We start from the raw sequence: 23,225 nt of genomic DNA, 5'->3' as shown, positions 1-23,225 counted from the left end.
TTTTTTTCACATATGATAAAAATCAACTGAAGCATTCCAGGAGCCAAAATAGGTTTTATGAAAAACAAAACCATTTCTACAATGGTTCTTTTGAATTAAGTCCATGAACTAGAATCTTTTATCAAAATGTAAACTTCAAAGCTGAAGCCAAGTACTTAATTTTCCAAACTCTAGTATTGTTTCTGGAACTATGACCCAAACAAAATGATTATGCATTTCTTTAATCTTTTTTTAATTTTTTTTTAATCAGAGTTACACATGCACCTATTATGATAAATCAATGAATTCTACAAGGTTTGTTTGGCCAAACAACAGTCCCTATTCCCCTTCCCTCATTCCTTTTTCCCTTCTCACTAGGAAACCACTTTCAAATATTTCATTGATTCTTTTGATGCATATCTCAATATCTCTAAATTTACATGCTTGTATTGCTAACTCATGAGTTTTCTATATTAGGCATATCTGTTGATGTGCATGTTCAGAAGATGAAAATTTTCTACTCTTTCTTTTCTCTACCTACCACAAACATATCTCCCATCTCTGAACTCCCAATATAATTACATTTAGTTTAGATCAGTGTTTACATTACAACAAAATAATAACTTTGTCTATTTTTATTTTGCTGCACAACTTCTAATTTTTCCTAGAATTAATAATTGTCTGAGGTTTCTAAGTTAGAATTTTTTTTTCTTCAGATTTTTGAAATGCATGGCTCCACTACCTTCTGGCTTACTGTTTTGCCATTAAAAAGTCCAAGATCATTCTTGATTCGTTGTCTGTGACTTTCCTCTATCCCATCCCAAAAGCTGTGGAATCTTCTTTTTTTCCCCTAATAGTCTGAAATTTCACAATAATGTGCCATGCTGTGGGCTCATGTTTATTCATTGTCCTGGATACTAATTGAGCCCTTTAAATAGGAAAATTCATTGTCTTCACTATGGGAAATTTTTCTTATATTATTTCACAGATGATTTCTTCTTTTCCATTTTATCTGTTGTCACAGCTGTCTCTTTCTGCATTTCCTATTATTTAGATGTTGGGCCTCTTTGGTCCTCGATTTTCTTAACCTCTCTCCTATAACCCACTTCTTGTTTTATTTGCTCTACTTCCTATGAGATTTTTCATACCTTATCATCTACCCTTTCCATTTATTTTTGTCTGTTTTTATTATTATGTTTTAAATTTCCAAGGGTCGTGTGTGTGGGTGTGTTTTCTCTGAATGTTCCTTTTCCTTTCTTTTTACATAATCCTTTTCTCACTTAATAAATTTCATACAAATTTTAGCTCTCTGATGATATTTATGGTAGTGTTTTCTGGGAACAAGGGGTTTTATTCTCCCTGTATGGTTTCCATTTCTTCCCTGTTGCCTTTAACTACTTTTCTGTTTTGATCTTTATCTTTCAAAGTTAGAGGCTTTCATCAAATCATTGTAATGCTTGGCTCTCTGCTCATATACTGATAGACAAAAGAGCTGACTGGAAATTTGGAGAGCATGAGTGAGATTGTTGACCAAGAACTTCACTATAAGTAGTATAAGTGATACATCCTGGTATCACCAGGAGAGTCCCAGGTTATATGTGCTGCCCCAGGATAATTATTAATGAAGCCTCCTTTTACTCTCAAAAATGTCTTACTTTGTGTGTTAAAATAATTGGTCATTGTAAACACAAGGTGATCTCCCTGGGCCATATGTTGGGAAACTGAGTGTTAGTAGATTTTTAGGTTTTCCTCTTTGGTTGGTCAAACTTCCCAAGAAATACTCTCATTTTAGGGTTTCCTCTTTGGTTGGTCAAATTTCCCAAGAAATACTCTCATTTTCCTACCTAGAGCTGAAAGTCTGACTGCCAACATTCAAGAAACTGCCAAAATAAAATGTTTTAAAAAATTAAAAACAAGGGTGCCTGGGTGGCTCAGTGGGGTTAAGTGTTTGCCTTCAGCTCAGGTCATGATCCCAAGGTTAAGGGATGGAGTCCAGAATCTGGCTCCCTTCTCAGTGGGGAGCCTGCTTCTCCCTCTCCCTCTGCTGCTCTGCCTGCTTGTGCTCTCTCACACACTCTGTCAAATAAATAAATAAAATCTTTTTAAAAAATTAAAAACAAGGGGCGCCTGGGTGGCTCAGTGGTTAAAGCCTCTGCCTTCGGCTCAGGTCATGATCCCAAGGTCCTGGGATCGAGCCCCGCGTCGGGCTCTCTGCTCGACAGGGAGCCAGCTTCCCTCTCACTCTCTCTCTGCCTGCCTCTCTGCCTACTTGTGGTCTCTGTCTGTCAAATAAATAAACAAAATCTTTAAAAAAATTAAAAACAAGACTTTCACACAAATTTAGAGTCAGGTAGATTCTAAGAACATTTTGAGGAACTAGACATGACCTATAGTCAATTAAGAAACAATTTTAGAATAAGATTGCTTAATTAGGTATTCTAGTTAATGTCCAACAAGGCAATACAAACTATAACCTTTGAAGTTACCTTTTCTATTGCAAAAATTATTTGCACCCTGAAAGTTAACTTATAACTTCCCAGAGTCTGAGTCCTTAGTATAAATATCAAAATCAAATAAAGATATATTTCCCTATATAGGTAAATCATCCTTGGTTGGGCTTGTTAAACAGTATTCCATATCACATCAAAATGACATGCTGTACTCTTTTAACCTTATTTCTAACTTTTGGATAATTTTTCCAAATAGATCTAGAGAGAGGAAAAGCCTGGGGTTTCAGCTTTCGGATTCATTTTACATAATTATTATATGCGAGCTGTGAGCTTGTCATGGTATTCCACAGCTAGAGATCCTATGTCTTACCATCTCTAGTTTTCTCCTGAGGTTGAGATGGGGCAGTGACTTAGAAGTGTGGATTTGAGGGAAAACATCCAGGGACCTATTTCTTAAACAGCTTTCCATAAATCCTCCTCTAATAGCTTCCCCTTTATGCCCAGTTCAAGAGGCACATGGTACCTCCACCTGTGATCTTTTGATGATACTGCAGGGTAAACCAGGTTAGCTCTCAGCTTCCCCCACTGCTAGGCCAAAAAAATTCATGTTTCTCAGATTTGCTAATTCTGTTAACCTTGGGATGTCTAGGTGGCTCAGTTGGTTAAGCCTCTGCCTTCAGCTCAGGTCTTGATCCCAGGGTCCTGGGATAGAGTCCCCAGGACCGCACATGGGACTCCTGGCTCAGTGGGGAGACTGTTTCTCTCTCTGCTTGCTGCTTCCCTTGCTTGCCCTCTCTCTTTCTCTCTCCTTTTCTTTCTGGCAAATAAATAAGTAAAGCCTTTTTAAAAATTCTGTTGACCTTGATCATTTGCTTTCCATCTCCCAAAATATTGTTTTCTGCCCTCCATTTCTATTTGTGGGCTTTATGTCTTTAAAACAGAATCATTTTATTACAGTTTAGAGGCACTTCAGGCAGTTTGGTAAACTCTCTAATGTCAGTATCTTTGGATCTTTATTCCAAAACTGGTAAGATTTCCTAGCAAGATTCCAAGCTACCTGCAGAGTAAAGATCTGGCTGCCAGCATTTTAAGAGTTGAGTAGGGGAAGAAAATAAGAGGTTTCTGATTTCAGTATGCATAGATTCACTCACTTCCCCTGGTCTTAAGTACAACACTCTTACCTTTTCTGGGTTATACTCGAAGCTTTCACTGGACCTAAGAAATGAGGAGAACTCATGCAGTGAAATCAGATGCATGTGTTCAATCTACCAGCAGGTTAATTTTTGTCTATTTCTTTCCTTCTTATTAAAATCTACAGGGATAACTATACATAAAAAATTTAGCTACTTGAGTCATTAACCTAGGACAAAGCCAAGTGTGTATTTTGTGAACTGAACCTTTTATTCATTTCCCCAACACATATGCACAACTAAGGCTGTGTTGAGTATTCATAAGAAGTATAGAAGAGTGCCTGGAACTCAAGAAGTATTATTTGTTACTATTATCTGAAAACAAATGACAAATTTAATAGGTAAATTTTAATGAACTGATGAGCTGTATCAGCAGCCACATATCCCATGTGTTAATGTAACCATCTATTTCCTTTGCTTTTTCCTGTATATTTTAGATTAATTCAATAAGCTATATGGTTCAAGCATCCTACCTTAGTCTGTAAGCCTTTCTGCTTTGTGACATGTAGGGTGGTCTGCTGGTACCGTACTTTGAGATGACCATTTCATGAAGGTAATTTATCACTCCAAGAGGTTCTGAGGTCAAAATAATTTGTAAGTATTGGATAAGACAGAGTTAAACTGATTTTCTTCCTGTAAAATTATTTAAAGTTTGTAATAGACTAGCATACAGTATGGCTTTCTAAAAAGGAAATACAGTATGCTCTATTTCTCAAACTTTTTGACAAAATAAACCTTTTTTTCCCCCAGGAGGATCTCATGAGGCTAATGTTCCACAGACCACACTTTGGGAAAGACCTCATTAAGAAAATAGGTACTGCCATCTTGGTGCCTTTTCAACATCAATCTCTCGTTCATGTTTCCTTTCACTTCTGCCCCTGAGCAGAATGATTGGATTTACTGACACATTTTAGCAAAGAATATGGTTGAGGCTGTCAAAAGGTTGACTGGTTTGAATAAATGTCCACTTTAAATTGAAAGCCAAATGGAGGGGAAAGAAAATCCATAGAGACAAATGAATGAAGACCTTGGAGACCTTCTAAAAGATGACAGGAAAAGGAAAGAATGACTGATGAATCAGGCTCAGAAATGAACTACTGAGGCTCCCAAAAGCTCCGTGGAGAGAATAACAGCCAAATGAACTGAGTTCTAACTCTGCACTACTTTCTTTTCAAACTGATTATTTCATTTTTCTTTCCAGCCATCCTGTGGGATTGGTCCTAGTTTTCTCACAATTTTTCCAGTGTTATCAATGCACAGAAAACTTAAGTAATTTACATAAGGTCACATGGTTAGCAAATTCCAGAGCCTGCATTTGAACCCCAGTTTGGATGCCTCTAGAGGTGGTGCTCTTAAATATCATGTTAAATTCTCTCATTGAGGGGCACCTGGGTGGCTCAGTTGGTTAAGTGTCTGACTCAATTTCAGCACAGGTCATGATTGCAGAGTCGTGAGATTTAGCCCCACGTCAGGTTTCACATTCAGTGAAGTCTGCTGGAGGTTCTCTTTCTCTCTCTGCCCTCCCCACCACCCCCCGCATACATGCTCTCTCTCTCTAAAATAAATAAATATTTGAAAAAATTCTCTCATTGGATAAGCTGGTACAAGAATCTATTGTGACAATTTCAGCAAAAGAACCACAGTTAACTCTGAAGCTAGTCCAGGTTGGTCTAACTGGCACACTCCCACATTTAACCACACCAACACTTCTTCCCCTGGAGGCATAGAACTTTATTTAGCTCTATGGCTGGTCCTGCATATGATTTTGGTGGCTTCAAGATTTTTTCTACCCAGCTATTGGACAGCTATTATACTGGAAAAAAGCAGAAAAACTAGACCTAACTAATGTGTTAATAAGAGATAATGTCCCAATAAAGCAGTATAATGTGATGTATAACATACAAATGCTGATGTCAAACTACTTGGGTTTGAATCTTGGCTCTGCCATTTATAAGCTATATGATTTTCATAAATTCCTTAGTTTTTCTATGCCTCAGTTTTCTCATCTATAAAATGGGAATAATAATATTTCTTTTTTTTTTTATATTTTGTTTATTTATTTGACAGACAGAGATCACAAGTAGGCAAAGAGGCAGGCAGAGAGAGAGGGGGAGGCAGGCTCCCCGCCAAGCAGAGAGCCCAATGCGGGGCTCGACCCCAGGACCCTGAGATCACGACCTGAGCTGAAGGCAGAGGCTTTAACCCACTGAGCCACCCAGGCACCCCTAATAAGATCTTTCTTATAAGGTTGTTGTGAGGATTAAACGAGTTCGTATATGTAAAGCATGTAAAACAGGGTCTAGCTCATGATATGCATTCTATTTGTTCTAGTTATGGTTATAATCTCACTATTAGGACTATTACTATTTGATTATGGGAAGCTTTCTGGAGCTCAAGAAAGAAATCTCAAAAAGTAGAATTTCAGATTGCTTCCACTTGGATATTGTATTTGTTTGGCATTACTGACGTTTCTCAGTCAGGAGGTTTGCTCTTCATTTTACAACTTCTTCTCACTAGCTTTTTGCCCTTTGAAGAAGTTTGTGTTATTACTATTTTAAAATACTGCTGAAGTTTTCTAATTAAGCTCTGCAAATCCCCTGAAGTGTTTACAGCATGGACTAAGAACAGACGGCTGACTTCTAAAGGGAACACATCTTTCCATGGAAAATAGAAGATATTCTCCTCTGAAAGTCCCCTCCAGCCTCATAACTTCAATGTAACTGACATCAAATTTGCATCTCCCTCCTTCCATTCCCTCACCCCTTCCTCCCCATCAGCCCCTGGTGTACCACACCTAAACACCCCTTCTATGACAAGTAAGTCTTACCATGGAAAAGTGGCTCAGAGGCTTTGGAGTAAGACAGACCTGGATTTGAGTTATTTATTACTAGTATGACCTTAGACACATTACTAACTAGAATATATCTGAGATGCAATTCCAATTCATTTTCTATGAAATGAGGATAATAATATCTACCCCTCATAGGGCATCTGAGGAACAGATGAGAAAAAGCATGTAAAACCATCAGTATAGTGCCTGACATGTAATAACAGCCAACACCTACTGAGGTTTTCTATGTGCCAGGCAGTGTTCTAGCACTTTTTACTTGTATTTACTCATATAACTTTCATAATACAATGCCTTAATTACCATTATTATCCTTTTCCTGCAGACAAGAAGATTCAGGCTTAGAAAGGTTAAGTTATTTGGTCAGGTCACAAAGCGGAACTGGTGTTCGGGTGAAAGCAGGTTAGCTCCAGAAGTCATACTCGTATCTTAACCCCCCACTCTTCCACCTTCTATGCAGTATGCACTCAAAACTCTCACTATTTTCAACAAATGATGACACTTACTGAATGCTGAATGCTATATGCCAGAGACCATGCTGAAAGGTTTGTATGCACGATGTTAATTAATCCTAAACTCTAGGAAGTAGGAACACTTCTCTCCATTCTATAAAGAAACTGAAGTTCAGAGAGGCAAAAACACTCACCTAAGTGTCCTGAGTAGGAAGTGACAGAGTTGAAGTCCATTCATCCCAGAGCTATATGACTTTAAAAACCCATGCTTCTAGGCACCGAAAGTTCTTTCCTCATATGATGGGTGGGGGAAATGTTCCTGTTTTTAAGGTCACTGTGAAGTTGCTACAACCAGCTGAGGACTGTCCATAGGCATTGCAAATCACTCTGTTAAATGGAAGAACTCTTTTGTCATGAGATTTCACCTGAGTATAGAAATGTTGAGGTGGCACACTTAGGTCAGGGAGAGTGTCATGCTTAATGCCTTCAACTGTGAATATTAATTTCAGGCTCTAAATGGCCACATGGACCTGGAAGACAAAAAATCTAGAAAACAGCCTTAAACACTTTACTCTTCCTTACTCCTGTTTGTTTCAACTGAAAATGTAGTCTTTTCAAAGGTCCTGTGGTGTGTGAAATGGATGTGCTATACTGTTAAGTGACCAGTAAAAGTGATCATACCATTCTTCTACCCAAAAGCCCTATAGAATTAAAATCTATACATTCAGGTTGACATTTGAGAGCCTTCACTTACCTCCTTAACATGAAACCTATATTCCAGTCAAACCTTTCTATTCACTGCTACCAAGTACACCTTTTGCCTCTGCATCTATCCCTATTGCTTTTCCCCTCCTCCATAACTATCCATGCAGTAGCCAGCTGAGGATCCACCTCCCAGATGTATCCTAACTCCCAATGACCCCTTTGTTTCTAAATTTACAACTCAGTCCATTTCCTTGGAGAAAATAATATGAGCCATGCTCATTGAGGGCCAACATACCAAAATGATGATTTAAGTCATGAATTTTTAGTTTCTTCAATTTTTCAAGAAAATTTCTGTGTCACCATGATTTTTAAATTGTATAATGATTAAAAATTTGTCTCCAAATCAAAATCATAAACTCCTTGAGAGGAAGAAACATGTATGTCTTCAGTTCTTTTTTTTAAGTGTTCCTAACTTCTACCTCAGTTCCAGGTACATAAGGATTTTTATTAAATAAAATGAATGAAACAGAGTAATGCAATATGCAAACGTCTAGAAAGCACAGACAACAGCAATTAATTATATGGATGAGTGTATCACAGAACAGCCAGAATAAATTAAGCAGTTGGCTTGGGGGAAATTTGGTCTACACTGATTCCTGCCAACCCTTTAACATGTTCAAACTGTCAAGGATATATATATACATATATATGTATATATTTTATCTTACTCCTTTCAAAAGATTGATCTCAAAATGGCTCTGGCTTTCTGCTGTTTCTGAGTCATTGCTAATCTCACGCTCCCTTTTATATGTGAATCATTCAATTCTCCCCGCTGGCTATCCTTTTGTCTCTGAAAGCCTGCGATTGTTCTCCTAAATCCCATCAGAGAGTATCAATTTAGTTCCGCATTGTGAAGTTCTTATCTCTTTCCTCCAAACAAACAGGTGTGGACTACCGTTGTTCCCTTGCGTTTTTTGCTCTCTTTAGGACCAAATCTTTTACAGCACTTCCATAGATTAGAGTGGGTGCCTCATTGATTCTCGACTGTGCTTTTTACCCTTGTGGGGCTATGACCGCTAATAGACACAGCAGGCCTACATACATGGGTTACCTCTGTGTTACTAAAGGGCCTTTAAAAAAAAGTCCACCAGCCTTCAAATACTCCTCTACAGACAGTGATACAGTAAAGAAGCGGCATTTCACATTACTTCTCAGGGTTAAGACTCAAGAGAGCTCCCTTCTCTTCAGGTGCACCCTCTTTCCTCCAAGCAGAAGGCATTTTCAAGCACCAATCATCATCATGGCACCTCTTAACTGCCAATCCCTTTCCCCTTTCAGTGAATGGTACAGGCCTATCTGCTAACTATCTAGAAAAGAAGGACCTAGTCCTAGAAAGACAGAAAAAAAGAATGATATAATCGGCTAATTCAGTTATAGCAATTGAAACCAATGCCCAAACTCTATAACCTCTCCTCTTCTCACCAAAGTTTACCTGTTCTTTGCCTCCCTCCCTAGGAATTTTGCTGGGTAATGCCACTGTGATAAAAACTAATCTGAGCAAAGGCATTAATAATGAGTATTGTCTTAAAATATTTTACTCCTATGTCAATCAAAATTGTTGTTACCAACAGAATTGGAAAAACAGAACTCCAGATATGTGCCTACATTTCTAAACTAGTAAATGTTTCATAGTTCTACAGTGTTATAGAAATAGCTTTAACTAATGAATCGTTGAACACTAAAAAGAGAGAGAGAGAGAGAGAGAGAAAGAAATAGCTTTAATTCATCATTGGTAATTTTAAAAAAATCATCCAAACCAAGTTGAGGCACCTGACGAGGTTCCAAGTACCCAGTACACAGGTTGATTATTTTACCTTCCAACGGGTAGATGTGACCCTAATGGATATGATTAAACTTTCTCACCTAAAGGTAGGCTTTACCAACAGAATTATTCCAGGGGTCAAAGAAAAGGCACTTAATTATAGTTGAAGAGGGAAGGGAATGGGTCCTCTCTGAGGATGCTGCCAATACTTTGATTTGAATGATGTTATAAATGGTCTTACCTAAAATTCTAATTATCCTTCTCCATAATTAATCCTGGTCATGCCACAAAGCTATGCACAATTATGTTTTTCCCTGAAGGGAACACCCTACTTCAGGATTACTACAATATGTGGCTTGAAGTGAATTGGACAATAAGAGGAAAGGAAAAGTGAGCTCTGGTATTCAAATCATTACATATAATGCTTAGATGATTCGTTCAGTGCCCTTAGCTTGAAAATGAATTATTTTGTAATTTGGGACTAAAAAAATGTACCTAAGTGAAAAATTACAGGGACAAGTTCTACATCTTGATCTGGGGGACAGGCTTTCAAGGCAAAGGGAACTGGGATCAAGCCCAGTCCTATTAAGCATATGATCCTACATTTTTTATTTAACTTGGTTGAATCTCAGCTTCTTCAGCTATAAAACAGGCATCCCTTTCTTACCAAGTTGTCATAAGTATTAAGCTGCATAATGGGTATAATGAGTTTGGTACATGGGAGGTATTTAATAAGTGCTAGTTTCCCTCTCTTCTTTTTTCCTGTTGTGAAGTGTGTGTTTGAACAAAAGGCTTGGAACCTTGCACTGTCAGAGCAAGAGGAAGCTGAGAGTTCATCTTGTTGAATTACCTCAACAAGGAAAAGAAAGTTCACAAGGAAACAAAAGTTCACAAGAGTTGGATGTGCCTTAGTGGACTTTTTATAAAATAGGAATGGGGCTACTGATTCTAATCTCAATACTCTGGGGAAGTTTATAATTTGCTCTGCATTGCCCATTCCTAGTCAGATCCAGAACATGAAAAGGAGGTGCTCTTCTCTAATCTTTTCATAGGGTTTTTACTTAAGCCATCTTTGTAGTTTAAATGGACAATTATCCATCTGCATCCCACAACTTCCATGGCAATTTGCTGAGGGAATTTCCTAAGCAGCTCTCAAAATTATTTAGGACATGATTATAGTCAAGTGGATACATTGAGGCTCTAGGATTCCAAAGAAAAGAAATGACATGGAGATGGAACTGACAGAACCTGAAAATCTGCCTGAAAGTGGAAGAAGGTAGGGGGAAAAAGATATCTAAAGTTTGGAGCTTGGATGACTAGAAAAAATGGTGATTTTATTAACAGACATTTGGAAGTCAAGAATAGGAGTAGATTCACAGTGGAGATGGAAAAGATGATCAGTTCATTTTTGACAAGTTGTGCTTGAGTTTCCAGTAGAACATTCAGTGATGCTCAGGAGGCAGAGGTACAGCTAGAGTTTTTGGAGTTTTTGTGTCAGTAGTTAACAAGATGATTCCTCCAGGTAGATAGCCCCAAGCATAAGACTTGGTCAAAGAACAGACAGCTAGCACATTCCTGAGAAAAAAGTACCACCCCTTTATCCAGTCTGCATGGTGTAGCCTGATTCAGGGCTTGGTGAGCACCAGCTAGATTACAGCTCCTCTATTTCCTCCAGAACCAGCTGCAGTTGCTCTGCCAGTAACTAGCTAGAATTAGGTAAGAGATGAAATTTCCCAAAGAGAGTTTACAGAAAGACATAGAGGAAAGGCCTTACTGAGCTTAGGTGTTATGAGGGTTTCAAGGGGTTGTTTATCATTTACTCATGGTTTTCATTCTTTTCATTCACTGAGAAAACAAGCTATATATGTATACACGGGAGAAAAATCCTTTCAGGCAGAGGTAATAGCAAGGAAAAAGGCCCTTAAGCAGGAATATGACTAGCATATTTGAGAAAGAGCCAGGAGACTAGTGTGGTAGAGCAAAGTAAGCAAAAGGGGAGAGTGGTTGGAGATGAGGTCAGAGTAAGCACAGGATGGGGATCCATGCCTGATTAGATAGGATATTGCAGGCCATTGTAAGGACTTCAATTTTCCTCTAAGTGAAACAGAAACAATGAGGGCTTTGAATAGAAGAGTGACATGACTCACGTTTCAAAAGGTCCACTCATGGTTCTATGTGGAAATATAATGTAGGGGTATAGAGCAGAAACAGGGAGTCTAATTAGAAGAGACTACTATAATGATTCAGATGTGAAATCATGCTGCCTAGACCAGGGCTATGGCAATGCAAATGGTGAGAATTGGTTGAATCCTGGATACATTTTGAAGGTAATACCAACATTATTTCCTTACAAATTAGATGGACAGGGGGAGAAAGATTAAGAGAGAGAGAGGAAATTCAAGGATAGAATTGCCATTTCCTGAGATAGGAGAGAATATGGGGCAAGTAGGTTTGGAGGTGAAGATCAAGAACTTCATTTTGGAAGTAGGAGCCTATAAGTTAGAGAAGTCCATACTGGGAATAACAAATTGGGGGTCATCATTGTATAGTTAGTATTTAAAGCTATGAGGGGCACCTTGGTGGTTCAGTCAGTTAAGCATCCAACTCTTGATTTTGGTACAGGTCATTATCTCAGGGTCATGAGATGGAGCCCAGCCTTAACCCTGCACTGGGCTCCCTGATCAGGGGGGAGTCTGCTTGAGATTCTGTCTCTCACTCTCCTGCTATCCCTCCCAGCCCTGGCTTGCACTCTCTTCCTCTCTTAAAAAAAGTATTTAAAGCCATGAATCTGAATGAGATCACCAAGGGAATGAGTACAGATAACAACAACAAAAAAGTGTTGTGAGATAGAACCCCAGGGATCACAGAGATCAGAGAACACAGAGAGGAATCAGCAAAGGAAACTGAGGAGCAGCTAGTGAGGTAGGAGGAGAACCAGAAGAGGGCCAAGTCCCGGAAACCAGGTGAAGAAAGTATTTTAGGAAGCATATTAGTTGTGTTAATTGCTGATGATAAGTCTAGCAAGATTAAGAACTGAACACTTCACTAACAAAATGGAGGTCATTGGTGACTTTTTTTTAAAAATATTTTATTTATTTATTTGGTAGAGATCACAAGTAGGCAGAGAGGCAGGCAGAGAGAGAGGAGGAAGCAGGCTCCCTGCCGAGCAGAGAGCAGGATGCGGGGCTGAATCCCAGGACCCTGGGATCATGACCCCAGCTGAAGGCAGAAGCTCAACCCACTGAGCCTACACAGAATGATTTTGGTGGAGTGATGGAGGAAGAAACCTGACTGGAGTCAGCACAAAAGACAACTGGGGACAGCAAGTAGAGACAAAGTTCTTTAAAGATTTAATTTATTTGTTTTAGAGAAAGAGCAAGAGAGACAGGATGAGCAGGGGGAGGGGCAGAATGAGAGAGAGAGAGAGAGAGAGAGAGAATCTCAAGCAGACTTTCCACTGGGCATGGAGCCCAATACTGGGCTCAATCATACAATCCCAAGATCATTACCTGAGCCAAAATCAAGAGTCAGATGCTTAACCAACTGAGTCACCCAGCCTCCCTGCAAGTAGAGACAAATTTTTTGAGGAGTTTTGCTAAGAAAATGAGCTGAGAACTGAGGCCACAGACAGAGTGCAGGTGGAGTTAAGAGGATTTTTTTTTAATGTTAGCAGTTAACAGTATATATATAGCAGTAGGAATGAACCACTAAAGAGCGAAAATCGCAAATTCAGGAGATGAAGGGGAGAATTGCTGAAGTGATAGCCTTGAGCAACCTAGAGGTGTTGGGATGTAGTGCACATAGGGAGGAGTTGGCCTTCGATAAGAGCAGAGATGGTTCTTTCATAGTAACGAGAGAGACGAGAAAGAATATGGGTATATTTGCAGTGTAGATGTGGGAATCTGTGGAACTTCTATTCTGATTGCTTTAGAAGGTCAGCAGTTGTGAAGGGTGGTGAGGGAGGAGGTGTTGGGGGTTTGATGAAGAGAGAAAAGTATAATAAGAGAGTGCCTAAATGGACAAAGGAAAGGGAGCGGCAGGCAGCACCAAGGGCCTAGCTGAGATTAATGGTCATGAAAATAATGAGAGTTAACATGAGGCTTCATCTGTATTCCCTCCAGCTCCCTAGCCTTCACCCCTTCAGTTGCACAAGAAAGGGTGCCTGGACTATGTCCTCAACTTCAAACCATCTCCCTTTTTGCCTCTGAGATTATCTCTTCTGCATAACTCAAGCTGCAGGAGAAGAAGCCAATTCAAAGTGGGAAGTTAGATTCTGGAAAGGTCAATCTGGGACACCTATAGGACATCTGAATGGTTTCAGATCTAGGGCTTGGGTCAGAGTTGTGTGGGCTGTAGGCAAAGATTTCAGAGTTGGTTCTCACGGCCAAGAGAATGGATGGTGTTAGGCAAGGGAGGAAGGAAAGATAAAAGAAGGAGGAGGTTCAGGATAGAGCTGTGGAGTCTGACTACACTGCCAGAGCAGGCAAGGGTAACAGAAGATTTGCTAGAGAAGCAGAGGACACACCACCTGCATTTCACCTAACCGCTGTTAGGCAATTTTGAAAAAAATCACAAGTATGAACCCTGCCATATTTCATCTATTTTTCACTATGCTATGAGCTGGTTGCTGCCTCACTGCTTTACAAATTCTCCTGTCCCTGAGGATCTCAAAGGACAGAGTGTTCCAATGCTGTACCACTTTGAATCACGGATGTTAGTTAAAGAGGAGGAAAACAAATTAAAACCCCCATATGTCCAGGTTACTCAGGGACTCTCCCTTCCTCTCTTCTTCTGAGTCAAGCCCTGGCCCTGGGAGCTAACATCCCTTCACATCTGTACACTTTTTACTTTGCAAAGAGCTTTTATGACTGTCAGCCAAACTGGATCCTTACAGAACCTTTATGAATTGTGTAGAGAAAGGATTGCAACTTTCGCTTCACAGGTGAGGACGCTGAAGCCCAGGCAAGCAGAGATTTGCAGAGTCACCTGGCTGGTTAGTGGCAGAGTTGCATGTGGAATGCAGGTCCTCAGGCTCCAGGCCCAGTGCCCCATCCCCAGCTGGGCACTGCCAAAAGTTCTGTTACTGGGTGGCTGCTCTTTATGTGTTCCTGAGAACCTGCCAGTCATGGCTCCAACACTGGAGCCTCAGGGCCTCATCTTTAGAGCTTATTTAGAGACTGCCACGTGTCCACTACCACGCCAGTGCTTATGGGGACCTCAAACAAGGTAGAGCATGGCCCCTGTCCTCAAAGCAATGACAACTACTGTATTCACCTCTCTCCTACCCCAGCCCTGGGTGGAGTGATAAGTATTGAGGACTAATTATGAAGGATGGGAAGATGGGGAAAGCAAGGACAACCAGAGTCCCCACTAAGTGTCAGGCACAGTGTGGTGTACATAGGTTATATGTAGGAGTACAAAGGATGTATGTCATCTGTATGATGTTTGTAATCCATATGTCTACACACATACATGCACACACACAATCAGTTTCTATGGATTAACTTACTTAGCTAACTCTAATCCATATAAAGAGCTTAAAACAGTGTCTGGCACTTAGAAAACACTGAATGAACGTTAACTATTTTTCCTCCTCTCCATCATTGTAATCAGCAGATTTATTTCGAAGTTTGCAGACCTGCATTGTGTATGAAGCTATTTACAGAGGAAAGTGGGAAGGCTCCAAACATGAATTTCATTGACCTCAATAACCCATTAGAGGCCTGGAGCTAAGGAAACTGCTGACCTTGTTTGGCCATGGTGCATCTCTCTCCACACTAGCCTAAAAATACCAAACTGTTAGGGTTGTTGAATTTCCAAATATTTACTACTACTACTGCTAGTAGTAGTAGTAGTAGTAGTAGTAGTAGTAGTAGTCATCACCTTTGTTTTTTCCTATATTCTCTCCTGGACACCATGATTTCTGCCAGACACCTAACCATTCTAAATCTTACTCTGCCACCTCTCCCTTCACAGACTACATATGCTCAAGCCTCTTGCTTCACTGAGAAAAATCAAGGTCATCAAGGAAGACTTTCTAGCAGCCACTCCCACTGTTGACTCCTTTTCTGTAGTCTCAAAGAGAAAGCCATCACTCCTATCCAAGGCCACCTCACCCACTTGGCTCCTATTGCCCCCTCTGTTCTCAGGGACACCACTGTATAAGGCATCCCCTCCCTCTCATCCGCAACCTCATTCCCTCCTGCTGATTCTTTTTTCCACAGCATACTGACATGCTCAAGGCTCTTTCACATTAAACAAAATTGAAAACCCTTCTTAACCTGTAACCCTTTCTAGCTAGTATCCTCTTGCTTTACTTCTTTTCCCAGCAAAGCTCTTTGAAATGATAGTTCACGTTTACCATTTTAACACTCCGATTTCTCATTAATATCTCAACTTATTGTAATTTGCTTCATCCCTCACAATCCCACTAACAGTCCTCTCCCTGAAGTCACCAATGATCTTCATAATTCCAAATTCAACTGATACTCGTTTGTCATTTTCTTAATTAGTCTCTCTGTTCCATTTGACATTATTGTCTACACCTATTGCCACATCTCTCTCCTCTTCTGATTTCTTGAAACCGTTCTCTCATTGTCTCCTGGTCTCACTCCTTTGCTGGCCATTCATCTTTGGTCTTCCATTCGGGATTCTCTTGCCCCACTCAAACCTAAAACATTGTTGTGCTCTAAGACTTCCACCTTAGCCTCCCTGGGTGATCAACTCTGAACCTGAGGTTTCAGAACCCTACACTTCTCTCTACCACTGCACTTAGCCCCTTGTTTCATAATTGTCTTCCCGTTTGTCTAAAATCTCCTTGAGATCAGAGCCCATGCCATGTTCATTCTTAATATCTAGGTGCTATACACAGTGCCTGTTATATTATGCACATTCCATCAATTTGTTTCACAAAGACTTAAAGCTAAGGTTTGGCCTTAGTTAGGCTTTACCATATTGTGAATCCCTGGGATCAATGGCCAGGTTTACAATTTATCAAGTAACCATTCAGTGTTCTAAATGAGGCTAGCTAAGCCCCTTACTTTGCCTATGCCTGAAGGCAAAGTTGCTTGTTTAAAAGTAGATTTTCATGAGGTTCTTTATGATCCTGAGGTCCATATCTGCATAAACTCTCTGCAGTTGTGCTTAGACTTAGTATAATGTAAGTAAGATGATGAATATGTCTAGCTGGATTGAGGTAAGAAAGATGGGACTTAAATGAACAGGAAAAGAGAAGCCTGATATCTATATGATCATTTACCTCAGCATTGCAGAGAGTCATTTGCCTGAATATATGAAGACAGTAACACTGATGACAGGATATTAGAAGGATCACCATCCTTGTGTTGTGTTCATTTGGTTATTTGTGTATTCAAGTATGTTTAAGAAATTTGCCTTTAGAAGACCTTTCCTTTGAGACCCATTATCAATACTCTGTTGTAACAGTTCCCCAATATAATACCCCACCTCCAGACCTTCAAGGCCTTCCTCTTTGAAAACTTAGCCAGCTAACACAAGTGTTTCCTTCTGAATTAATTGCACATTACTGCCATCCTTTTCTTCTGTGCTTACTTCTCAAATGCAGAGTCAAAGGCTTCCATGAGCTTACAGAGAAGAACTCTAAAGGGCAGTGGGACCTCCTTGGAACTCCAAATATTAAGATGGACCAGTCTTTAAAGTCGTACTTGCTTCCAAGACCCAGATCCATTTCCTTCAGGGGCTCCTGTGACTTGGTGATGATAAGCGTAAATGAGTTAGATATTGCAACCAACAGCCCTAGATAAATTGTTCTTCTTTCCAGCCAGCTAAGATTCTGTACACTACCATTAAAAATATCCCAGAGTTTTCCATCCAGGGGAGTCAGAAGATAGAATTCTCTCTACTTCAAACTTAAAAAATTGGCTTATCAGGATCAAAGCTCAGGTCATGAGGAATAACCGAAATAGGTCTTCCAAAGCAGAAACATCTGTCTAGCCCACCAAAATTTCTTTTATAATAATCCAGGGCTAACCACCTTAGAAAATGTTTTCCAATCATAGCTAGAAATTCCACATTACTATCTTCTCAGAAATCAGGAAAGTCTTGGGTGGGAATGGAGAAAATATGAAATATTTTAGAAATATTATAGAAAATAAAAATATGGGAGCACCTGGGTGGTTCATTGGGTTAAGCCTCTGCCTTTGGCTCAGGTCATGATCTCAGGGTCCTTGGATCAAGCCACACGTCAGGCTCTCTGCTCAGCGGTGAGCCTGCTTCCTCCTCTCTCTCTGCCTGCCTCTTTGCCTACTTGTGATCTCTCTGTCAAATAAATAAATAGACTCTTTTTTAAAAAGTACTTAAAAAAAAGAAAAGAAAATTGTGATCTGGTTAAGTACTCAGAACAGAAAGACAGAAACAGAGGAAAGAGCTCCTGGGAACTGCTTTAGTTGCTGATGGTTAAACAACGAGTCATTCTCGTGACTACCACTTCTTCTTGAAATGGAGATTGGAATTGCTAGCCCCATGTTCCAATGGGGATTCTAAGGCATACAGAGTCTAGATATTAGGGTGAAAAGACAAATATCTGGATGGCATTGTATTGTATACTCTTGGTAGGTTCATTACATAATGTCCAAGAATAAATTCTCCAATAATTATGAAATGGTTATTAGGTGCCAGGCACTGTGCCAAGTGCTTTAATACATCATTTCCTTCAATCCCTGAAATAGCTCTGGGAAGTAATAGTTATGATTATCATCATCGGTTTACAAATGAGGAAACCATTAACTTTCATATTATTAGAAACCTTAATGGAAGTAAAGATGCTATTTAAAACAGGACCAAACAAAAACGCATAATATTTCTATGAAGAGAACTTTAAAGTATCAGTGAGAGGTATAAAAGAAAACTTGCACATACTGCTCTTGAATGTGAAAGCTCAATATTGTAAGATAACAATTCACATATTATTAGTCTAAAATTTAGTCTATTCACTTGTGATCCAAATGAAAATACTAACAGGACTTTTTGGATTTAAACATACAGCTATTAAGTTCATGGGGAAAAATAAACATGTAAGAATAGCCAGAAAAGTGCTAGAAAATAGACTATAAAGCTATGGTCATTAAAACACTTTATGACTGGCTAATAAGAAAACAAACTGGTCAGTGGAACAGAAAAAAAGTATCCAAAAGAGCACCTATAAAGATAGGAGTTTTACCTGTATAGATGGTATTTAAAATCTGTCAGAAACTATTCAATAACTCATGTTATTGAATTGATTACTGATTGATAACTGATGTTATCAATTGTTATTAAATTGGCTAATTCCCTAACCAAAAATATATCCCAGATAACAAAAGACTTAAACATAAAAATAAAATGATAAAAATGCTAAATGGAAGTATGACAGGACATTTATAAATTAATCTAATATTGAGGAAGCCCTTTCTAAACAATATACAAAACCTAGGAGTCATCAAGGAAAAGACTGATAAATTTCAATACAGAAAAGGTCTTAATTTCTAACTGCAAAAATTATTCTAAACATTTAAAGAAAAATGAAACAATATTTATAGCATAGGGTAAAGACCTAATTTCATTTATATATAAATAGTTCTTAAAAACCTATAATAAATACTAAAAACTCAAATGAAAATGGATAAACAAGGACATGCAGTTTACAGAATAATTTTAAATAGCTTTTAAATTTATAGTTAACTTCACCCATAATTAAATGTATATTTTTAATTAATAGATTTCATTTCTAGAGCAGTTTTAAGGATCACAACAAAATTGAATGGAAGGTACAGAAAGTTCCTATATACTCCCCGTCTCCACATATGCACAGCATCACCCATTATTGATATCCTTCACCAAAGTGGTACATTTGTTACAATCAGTGAGACTACATGGGCACATCATAATTATTCAAAGTTCAAAGTTTACATTAGGGTTCACTCTTCATTTGTACAACCTATGGGTTTGGACAAATATATCATGATATGTATCCATCATTATGTCACCATAGAGAGTATTTTCACTGCCCTAAAAATCCTCTGTGCTCATTCTTTTCATTCTGTCTCCCCACCACCCAACTCCTGGCAAACACGGATCTTTTTACTGTCTCTATACTTTTGCCTTTTCATTATACAATATGCTTTTGCATTATACAGATGTGTAATGACATATACCCACCATTGTAATTTAATGAATTTTTCAGTGAGAATATTTTTAACCATCAAAAGAGAAGACTACAAAGGGCTTTATGCTAATTAAACTTAGGGAAATTTTATTCCAAACCAACCCACAGAGAAACAGAAAACCTGAAAAACCCTACAATTATTGTTGAAAAATTGAATAAATAGTTAAAAATCTCCCTCAACCAAATTTCAAAAAGCAAACTTTCAAAGAACATATAATATCTAATTTACATGAATATCCTAGAAAAAAATATTCAATTTTTTAATGTCTAGCTTAGTTTTGACATCAAAAGAGAAAAGGACAAAACAAAAATGAACAATTATAGGCCAAGCTCAATTATGAACATAAACACTAAAATACTAAATAAAATATCACAAAACCAATCCACTATATATCATTTCATGACCAAGTTTGGTATATCTGAAGATTACAATGATGGTTTAGCATTCAAGGAAAAAAAATATGTCTTTTAACATTATAAGATCAAACAGAAAAATAATTTGATGAAATGTAAGAAAAGTTTTTGATAAATATCTACACCTTTTTTTCTGGATAAAAACTGGGAATAAAAGTAAAATTTCTAGGGGCACCTGGGTGGCTCAGTCTGTTAAGCATCCAATTGCTGGTTTCAGCTTGGGTCATGATTTCCTGGTTGTGGGAACCAGCCCTGCATCAGGCTCCATGCTCAGTGTAGAATCTGCTTCAGATACTCTCTCCCTCTCTCTACCCCTCTCCCTCCTTGCTCATGCTCTCCCTCTCTCTTTCTTCCTCTCAAATAAATAAATTAATTAATTTTTAAAAAGTTAATTTTCTAAAAGGCAGAACCATGGAGACAGTGAAAAAAAAATTAGTGATTGCCAGTGTGTGTGTGGGTGGTGCTGAGAGGAAATGAATAGGCAGAGCACAGAGATTTTGAGGGGCAATGAAAATACACTGATATTATAATGATAGATATATGTCACTCACTCAACATGTGTCCACAGCCATAGAATGTACAAGACCAAGAGTGAATCCCAAGGTAAACTATGGACTTGAGTGATTATGATGTCTCTGTGTAGGGTCATCCTTTGTAAAAAGCTCTACCAGTCTGGTGAGGAATGTTAATAATGGGGGAGATTATGCAAGTGTGGATGCAGGGGGTATATCAGAAATCTCTGTATCTCCCTCTCAATTTTGTTGTCAACCCAGGACTACTCTAAAACAACAAAGTCTGTTTAAAAAGTTGATGTCCTGGGGTGCCTTGGTGGCTAAGTTAGTTAAGGAGCTGTTCTGGTCATGATCCCAGGGTCCCGGAATAGAGCCCCATATTTGGCTCCTTGCTCAGCAGGGAATTTGATTCTCCCCCCCAACCCTCTCCCCCGCTCATTCGCTTCCCCCTCCTCTTAAATAAATAAATAAAATCTCTTTTTAAAAGTTGATGTCCTTAACTTAATAAAGGCTATCTACTGGAAAATGTATAACAACTATAACTGCTGATAAGCTTGAAATATTGTATTTAAGTCAAGAACACATGAAGCATGCCTACTGTCACTGTTTTTAGTCAGTATTATACTGTGAAATCTGGTCAATACAACTGAACAAGAAAATGAAATCAAATATTTCAATATGGGAAAGAAAAAAATAAAATTGACATTATTTGGACAGTGTTTGTCTATACAGAAAGCCCAAGAAAAACTATAAGTTTTTAAAACTAATATATCATTGGATATACAGTTAATGTATAAAGACTGTGTTCTTATACACCAGCAATAAATAATTTAAAAGTAAAATACAAAGTATAGATGTTATTTACAATAGAAAAAATACTATAAGTAGTAAAAAATAAATCTAATAGCAGAAGTATAACACTTTTATGGAGAAAATTATAAAATATTATTAAAAGAATAAAAGAAGATATAAATATATAAAGAAACATCAATGTTCATGGACCATATTCATGGATAGGAAAATCAGTAAGTATCACAAAGATTATAATTTCTTCCAAGTTATTTCATAAATCCAATACAATTCCAACAAAATTTTTCCTTCAAAAGCTGATCGTAGAATTTATACTAAAGAATAAAAGGCCAAGAGTAGACAGGAAAACACCAAATAATTAATAATAACAATAATAATAATAAATGGAGGATTTACCCTCCATGAAACCATGACTTATAAAACTATAATTATTTTCATTTTTTAAGAAAAGATTTATTTGTTTATTTTAAAAAAAGAGTATGCGCATATAAGTGGGAGGAGGAGCAGAAGGAGAGAATCTTCAAGCAGACTCTCCACTGAATACAGAACCCAACTTGGGGCTCGATATCATCCATGAGATCATGACCTAAGCTGAAATCAGCAGTCAGACACTTAACCAACTGAGCCACCCAAGAGTCCTTATTTTAAATTTTTTATTAAATAAATTTGACATAATGTTGTATAAACTAATTTTTTATTTTATTTATATACTTTATTTCATTTTAAATCTCAGTATAATTAACATGCCATGTTATATTAGTTTCAGGTATACCATATAGTGACTCAGTAATTTCATATATCACCAGTGTTCATCACAAGTGTACTCCTTAATACCCATCACCTATTTTCCCTATCCTTCACCCACCTTCCCTCTGATAACCATCAGTTTGTTCTCTATATTTAAGAGTCCATTTACTCATTTGTCTTTCTCTCTTTTTTCTTTGCTCATTTTTTTTAAAAGATTTTACTTTTTTTTAATTTGACAGAGAGAGAGAGATCACAAGTAGGAAGAGAGGCAGGCAGAGGGGGAGGGGGAAGCAGGCTCCCTGGTGAGCAGAGAGCCGGATGCCGGGCTCCATCTCAGGACCCCGGGATCATGACCTGAGCCGAAGGCAGAGGCTTAACCCACTGAGCCACCCAGGTGTCCCCTTTGCTCATTTTTAAAATTTCTTAAATTCCATATATGAATGAAATAATATATATGGTATTTGTCTCTGACTGACTTAAGTTGTTCAGCCTTTTACTCTCTAGCTTCATCCATGTCATTGCAAAAGGCAAGATCTCATTCTTTTTAATGGCTGAATAATATTCCACTGCAAATTACACACACACACACACACACACACACACACACACACACACATACACACTACTTCTTACTTATCTATTCATCTATCAATGGACATTTGGGTTGTTTCCATAATTTGGTTACTGTGAATAATCCTGCAATAAACAGGATTGTTTATTAATGTTTAATTTAATGTAAAATAAATAATGTTTTTTGTGTTTTGGGGGTAAATACTCAGTAGTGTAATTACTGGTTCTTAGGGTAGTTCTATTTTTAACTTTTTGAGGAACCTCCATACTATTTTCCACAATGACTGCTCCAGTTTGCATTCCCACCAACAGTAGACAAGGGTTTCTTTTTCTCCACATCCTTACCAACATTTGTTTCTTGTGTTGTTGATCTTAGTCATTTTGACAGGTATGAGGTGATATAGCTCACTTCGCTATCCCTGATGATGAGTAATGTTGAGCATCTTTTCATGTGTCTCTTGGCCAACTGGATGTCTTCTTTGGAGTAATGTTTGTTCATTTCTTCTGTTCATTTTTAATTGGATTATTTGTTTCTTTGGGTGTTGT

Source organism: Meles meles, chromosome X, assembly GCF_922984935.1.
Source record: "Meles meles chromosome X, mMelMel3.1 paternal haplotype, whole genome shotgun sequence".
Taxonomy (NCBI): Eukaryota; Metazoa; Chordata; class Mammalia; order Carnivora; family Mustelidae; genus Meles; species Meles meles.
This window is presented reverse-complemented; position numbering follows the sequence as displayed.